Genomic DNA, 7,795 nt, shown 5'->3' with positions numbered 1-7,795 from the left:
CGATACTTTTTTCCCTTTACAGTGTTGTCAGGACATAAAACCATTGTTTTTTGGGGTGCTTTTACATAACACAGAAATGACTTTAGCTGTCCTGTTATGTGTCTGACACAATATTATCAATCATATTACAGGGTGCAACTCATGCACAAAGGCCCCTACACTCTAGCAATTCCAGGTACCAACAGGTTACATGGTGTCTATTTTGGTTCATGATTCTTATTCTAAATAGGGTCAGTCATGTCACGCATTCAATCAATCCAGGCACCGGATTTGAACAAAATAAACTTCTTTCAGGTCCAATGGCCATGACATGAGATTCGTGCTGGCCTACCGAACATGCATTCCAACTCCGCGATTGTTGCAGTCAAATCCCAATGTTGTGATACCTTACTTTAATACCAATACAAACACTGTATAGTGGGGTCAAACACTTTGATTAGGATCGTTAATAGAGAGAAAACTGGAGCCCTTTGCCTTGTTTTAGGTAAATGCGATGGAAAACTCTTCCACAAACCATAAACCGTTTGATTTGAGAATTTTTACCTTGAAAATGAGGGGGGGGGGAGGAGAAATTTGGGGGAAATGAAAACTTCGGTCAAACAAAAATCGAACAAACAAGCTCAAAAATGGCAACATTGTCATGCATGTTGTGCGAGTCCGTTTCTGATCAGATCCAAGGAGCTTCGTGACCCAACGAGCTGACACCTTGGACATTGTGACTCGAGCGATGATTATTCAATTGCTTTCCGTTGTCAAGCTTTGATTCTCAAGAACCGATGACTGTCAAGGTGGAATTATCTATAACCGCAAACCAAGAAAATTAATAATTTCAAACTGTCTTTGTAATCATTCAAGTTGAACTACACACAATATCAGTCAAACATGTATAGCTCATCTCCTTCTACTAAGGCCAGGAACTTATCAATCACCCCTCCTACATGTATATCGAGTAACTTTGCAGCAAAACACATAATTTGTTTAGGATGTTAAACACTTCGGTCAGTACTGACTATAACCTTTGGATGTACGTAGAAAAGGTGGATAAAATATTCATTCAGCCTCATTCATAAGTCAATTTTACTTCATGCCGGCTTTCCAAGCTTTCATTATTTTTAACATTTCCTATAGATTTACAATTTTGGATATTACATACGCTTGGTGCAGTAACCATTATTGTTTTTCGGCATTGTGTTTACTTTCAATTTATTCTGTGTACTTTGTGGCGAATATCTTACAATTAACGCTAGGTTTCGATGAAACCTCTTAACGAATTATCTTATGGTGCTTTTATACATTTCTTATTAATTGTGGATAATACATCCGTTGAATAGTAGCGACTTCTTTCAAACTTCGGTGTACTTCATGTACATTACTGTGTACTTTAGTGACGTTAATATCTTCAACCTCATTACTACTTATTAAATTTACGGGTAAAGATATCTTTCTTGCCTAATTTACAGCCATAACAGCATCGAACTGGTCGATAGAGGGCGGGACCTGAGAGCGTTCTATAACGACCAGGTTCTATACTTTAGTAATAATGTGCACTGCAGTTGTGACGATACCTTATAATCAAAAAGCAAAATCACTCATTCTAGATTATATCAAACAAACCATGTCACCAATTAATTCATTTGAAAAGCTTAATTTACAGATTTAAGATGTTAGAATATTGACTTGTAGTTACAACCATTAATGCATCATTTGGTCGATAGAGGGCGGGAAAGCAACCTGTAATGTCTTATTTCAAAAACCGTAAAGCATCTTCTGAAGGCATGTAACAAGACATGAACCATGATTTCGTTGCTAGAAACAATGGAATTCTTCAACCTATCTCATCAAACACATTGTCAAAACTAAATGATATTAACATCATGTCTTCAGATCGCATCTATCTGGGATCGAAAAGAATAGACCTTTTCATGCTGACACCATTTCAGTCATGTTCCCTGTATCCAATAACAGTACTGAATGATAATGTTTTTGTGCAAAAATGTAACCAGGCTATTTTTCCTTCCAGCCTCACTTTGGTTACGTTGATTTGAATGGGAAAATCCAAATAGCCGCAACAAGATAATGGTCTATTGGCTCGCAGGAATAATAGTATCGTTGTTGTACTGATTGTTAATAATGCGTGTCCGAATAGCTTGGTTTGTGTCCTTTCCATACAAGTCCTCGAGAAACTCACATCATGTCTTCAGATTTTGGGCGGTTCTTCATCACTTGCGCGTACACTGCCGGTGGTTGAGTGGTTGACACTGGCTGATTTACATCTACAGACGAATCAGGCTGCAAGTCCAAGTCAGCATAGACAAGATGGTCTGGTGGTGATGGTGGCGGTGGGTTAGGAACAGCAGAAACCTCAGCTTGTGGTAAGGAGACCTGGGCATACACTGTCGACTCACTGGGTGGTGTAACAGTGGCGTAGGTGTTGTCACCAGGGGTGATTGGGGACTGTGATGGGGTCGAGTTAGGGCGTCTTGACTCCCCTGGTTCCTGATGGTTAGTGGTGACGTCATGTGGGACGCTTGCCCGCTGTGCTTTGGGTTTATAAGGCTCTGGTTTCTTGGGAACTCTCGTTGTTGGTGAAACCTTGGCTATGGGTTTGAGAGCCGCGGTAGACGTTTCTTCGCGCGGTTCTGTGAGGCTGTGGTTGGCAGACTCCAAGACAGAATTACTGTGCATCTGCTCTGGATCCTGGGTGATTCCAGCTTTGTTGTCTGTTTTGGATTGTGGCTTGTGTGGTTGTGCGTACAGTACTGGAGTGTCCTCATTGTCGGTTTTGGATTGTGACATGTGTGGTTGTGCGTACAGCATGGGAGCGTTGTCGGTTTTGGCTTGTGGCTTGTGTGGTTGTGCGTACAGTACTGGAGTGTCCTCATTGTAGGTTTCGGATTGTGGCTTGTGTGGTTGTGCGTACAGCATGGGCGCGTTGTCGGTTTTGGCTTGTGGCTTGTGTGGTTGTGCGTACATCACTGAGGCGTTGTTTGTAACCGCTGCTTCCTGATTTGCAGCCGAGTACGAGACCCGTGCTTCTAGTTCAGGTTTTGCACTCATTCTGACTTGACTCGGATCATGGTAGGTGTCATGTTCAAGTCCTGAGTTTTCGAAACCACGCAGGTTACTATTAGTTGCATACTCGATGTGTGTTGGGTCGGAGTTCAAATTTGTGTTTGACTTCGAAGAAGTATATTTGGTGCCGCAGGGGCCTCGCTTTCGGCAGCTCAGAATTAAAATGAGGATGAAGATAATTACTGCTACTCCACCTGCAGATGCACCTGCTATAAGTTCTGTTGCCGGTTGCATTGTTTCTAATATTTCAGTCGATGACTCAGTAACACTCACGGGCATGTCTCTTGCACTTATTGGCCCAACGAAACAGGAATGTCTGAGGCCAATGTAAGTCACAGATTGGATGCTGCATTCGAATGTCAGATTGTCATGGGAAGCATCGAGTGTCAAATCTAATGACCTGAATGATTTACCATTGACGACTGATGTGATCCATGGGTATATGTTGGGCATTGCGGGAATTGGAGTGACCGTGATTGTCGGCGTACCTGTATCAGCCGAACAGTGCAAACTCAACTGTGTTCCAGTGTCTACTGTAATGGGTCCATCTGGGGAGCAGATAGGGAAGGACTCGCTGGACGGGTACAGTCGCAGTGTGACCTTTGTGCTGGCCACAATTGTGAATACCCCAATTGATACTGTTTCCCTGACATTACAATTATATTCCTGATTGTCACTCGATTGGAGATCAGTGATGGTGAATTCTTCAGTAATTTCCCCGGGACCCGTCTGCTTCGCCTCAAACATAAATCTCGGATCAATTCCTACTACAGTGATGTTACCCCATCTCAGTAGTGTGGAAAGACTATTCGTCCAGTCCATGATGTGAAATGCCTCCAGGTTTGTAGCCACACACCTCATCTCAACTCGCCCGCCGAGCTTCCGATCTCTCTCCGGTGTAATGATCCACGCTGTCACTGCAGGCTCTGCGTTGACAACCACTCCGAACCCACTAAATAAACTCCAAGAACACAGCAAAAACAGAGACACCGTAGAGAGCCGATCCATTTCAAATGTCTTGGGCACTGACTTTGCACAAATCTAATCCGCTATTTGGCATTAATCGTGTATATTATGCCTATGTGCATGTTAAATGTGCACCATACACAGCATGGCTTACGTGCACACTATACTCGCCCATGTTCTGTTAAACACTACAGTCGCTTAAGATTATTTTTATGCCCCGCGGCGAAGCCGAAGGGGCATACTGTTTCCGCCTTGTCCTTCCGTGGGTGGGTGAGCTTGTCTTACATACGCAGTGTGGACTTCCGAACAAAAGACGTCCACATAATGTAGGTAGCACCGACGTTGTGTGGACTTGCCCACGTCCACACAGTGTTTCCCCATTTCTGGAAAACAGGTTTAGAGGCATTTTTGGGTTAGGTTTATCTGTAGCAGAATGAAGAGAAACACTAAAGGAAATCATAGAAAAAAAATTGGGTTGAAAGAGTTTTCACAGTTTGAGAAAAATGAGTTTTTTCACTGGTTTTTCTTAACTACACGAAAGCAATGGAAAGTCCACACTAGTCATGTGAAACAAGTATGTGTGTGTGGGTGGGTGTGTGGGTGGGTGTGGGGGTGGGTGAGCTTGTCTTACATACGCAGTGTGGACTTCCGAACAAAAGACGTCCACATAATGTAGGTAGCACCGACGTTGTGTGGACTTGCCCACGTCCACACAGTGTTTCCCCATTTCTGGAAAACAGGTTTAGAGGCATTTTTGGGTTAGGTTTATCTGTAGCAGAATGAAGAGAAACACTAAAGGGAATCATAGAAAAAAAAATGGGTTGAAAGAGTTTTCACAGTTTGAGAAAAATGAGTTTTTTCACTGGTTTTTCTTAACTACACGAAAGCAATGGAAAGTCCACACTAGTCATGTGAAACAAGTAGGGGTGGGTGGGTGTGTGTGTGTGTCCGGACAAATCTTGTCAGCGCGATAACTTGAGAAATACTTAACATATGAAGTTCAAATTTGGTTTGTGGATTGTTCTTGGTAATCCTAAGAAGCCTTTTGCATTTGGGGCCAAAAGGCCAAAGGTCAAGTTCACAGTGGCTAAAACAATAGAAATCTTGTCAGCGCGATAACTTGAGAAATACTTAACAAATGAACTTCAAATTTGGTTTGTGGATTGTTCTTGGTAATCCTAAGAAGCCTTTTGCATTTGGGGCCAAAAGGCCAAAGGTCAAGTTCACAGTGGCTAAAACAATAGAAATCTTGTCAGCGCGATAACTTGAGAAATAATTAACATATGAACTTCAAATTTGGTTTGTGGACTGTTCTTGGTAATCCTAAGAAGCCTTTTGCATTTGGGGCCAAAAGGCCAAAGGTCAAGTTCACAGTGGCTAAAACAATAGAAATCTTGTCAGCGCGATAACTTGAGAAATACTTTACATGTGAACTTCAAATTTGGTTTGTGGATTGTTTTTGGCAATCCTAAGAAGCCTTTTGCATTTGGGGCCAAAAGGCCTAAGGTCAAGTTCACAGTGGCTAAAACAATAGAAATCTTGTCAGCGCGATAACTTGAGAAATACTTTACATGTGAACTTCAAATTTGGTTTGTGGATTGTTCTTGGTAATCCTAAGAAGCCTATTGAATTTGGGGCCAAAAGGTCGAGTGTCAAGTTCACAGTGGCTAAAACAATAGAAATCATGTATTTATTCTGAGATTATAGGGATTAGGGATTAATTCATATAAAACCTACAGAAGACACTAATGCTGTCAATGAATGTTCCATGTGACCAAGGTACATGTAAGTTGATGTTAAAAAAGTGGTGTTATGTCATGGGAACTGTCACCGTTGCGGGGCATTTGTGTTTGTAAACACACCTGACTTGTTCTTCATATTTCCGTGTGCTGGTTTCATACACCAATGAACTTCACACAATGAAGGCATCGTGTTTGGTTCTGTATCCCCATTGAAATCAGGCCACCGAGTTCATTCAGACAGGTCAAAAATATCAGACTGTTGTGTAAACTGTTAAATCAGACTCGGGCAGATTTATGAACATAAAGTGATTTTAATGAACCAATATCCGAGCATTCCAAATGTGTTGTTCACCAATAATTCGTCGCAATTTGTATCATTCTTTGTAATTCTCCCACCGTCATAATCACTTCAATTAAGCCCCGCTCGATAACGTTCGGTTTGTCCTCATTTTCGGGATATTAAACCTTCTAAATGTTGAGTTCCTTCCAGTTTCACACTTCTCTTTCTCGAGTTATAGTCACTTCACATAGGATTTGAGCAAACATCTCACAATGTGCGAGTTCTACCTGCACGACAAATCCTGAATTCTCAATTGTTCTCAAGCCTATTCTTGAGCAGGTACTTCCACATCCTCGTATGACCCCTCACTGGAAGCAAATAATACCTCCCTGCCTCTCTGCGTACTCGTTCTCATTCTTGATGGCATTCATGTACGTGTGAAGTCGCACTGGGATGGTTTCTCTGACTGAGGATTCGGGGACTTTCCCGATGTCGCTCTAAAAAGGTGACTTGAATACATTCTGTTGACTGACATTTGGAAGAGGCTACTATAACAGTGGAAGTACAATACTTTTTGCCCTGTACCGTGTAGTCAGGATTATATAAAACCGCTATTTTGTTGGGTGCTTTACATATATACAGAAATAACTTAAGCTCTCCGTGTATATGTCTGACAGATAATGTTGTTAATCATATTTCAGGGTGCAACTGATACACAAAGGCCCCTACGCTATAAACTCTAGTAAATTCTGGTATCAACAGGTTACCTGATGTCTATTTTGGTTCATGATTCTTATTCTAAATAGGGTCAGTCATGTCACGCATTCAATCAACCCAGGTACCAGATTTGAACAAAATAAACTTCTTTCAGCTGCAATGGCCATGACATGAGATTCGTGCTGGCCTACCGAACATGCATTCCAACTCCGCGATTGTTGAAGTCAAATCCCAATGTTTTTGATACCTTACTTTAACACCAATACAAACACTGTATATTGGGGTCCGATGGACAAGGTCAAACACTTTGCTTGGGATTGTTAATGGAGAGAAAACTGGGAGCCTTTTGCCCTGCTTTAAGAACATGGAAAATTCTTCCACAAACCGTAAACCGTCTTATTTGAGAATTAAACCTTGAAAATGGGGGGGGGGGGAATCGGGGGGAAATGAAAACTTCGGTCAAACGAAAAAAATCGAACAAACAAACTCAAAAATAGCAACATTGTCATGCATGTTGTGCGAGTCCGTTTCTGATCAGATCCAAGGAGCTTCGTGACCCAACGAGCTGACACCTTGGTCATTTGACTAGAGCGATGATTATTCAATTACTTTTCCATTGTCAAGCTTTAATTCTCAAGAACCAGTGACTGTCAAGATGTAATTATCTATAACAGCAAACCAAGAAAATTAATAATTTCAAACTGTCTTTGTAATCGTTCAAGTTGAACTACACACAATATCAGTCAAACATGTATAGCTCATCTCCTTCTACTAAGGCCACGAACTATCAATCACCCCTCCTACATGTACATGGATTAACTTTGCAGCAACACACATAATTTGTTTAGGATGTTAAACACTTCGTTCAGTACTGACTATAACTTTTGGATGTACGTAATAAAGGTGGATATAATGTTCATTCAGCCTCATTCATTTGTCAATTTTACTTCATGCCAGCTTTCCAAGCTTTCATTATTTTAACATTTCCTATAGATTTACAATTTTGGATATTACATAC

This window comes from Patiria miniata, unplaced genomic scaffold (genome assembly GCF_015706575.1).
Source record: "Patiria miniata isolate m_02_andy unplaced genomic scaffold, ASM1570657v1 HiC_scaffold_7, whole genome shotgun sequence".
NCBI classification, from domain to species: Eukaryota; Metazoa; Echinodermata; class Asteroidea; order Valvatida; family Asterinidae; genus Patiria; species Patiria miniata.
The sequence above is the reverse complement of the archived record's forward strand: the minus strand, read 5'-3'. Positions refer to the sequence as shown.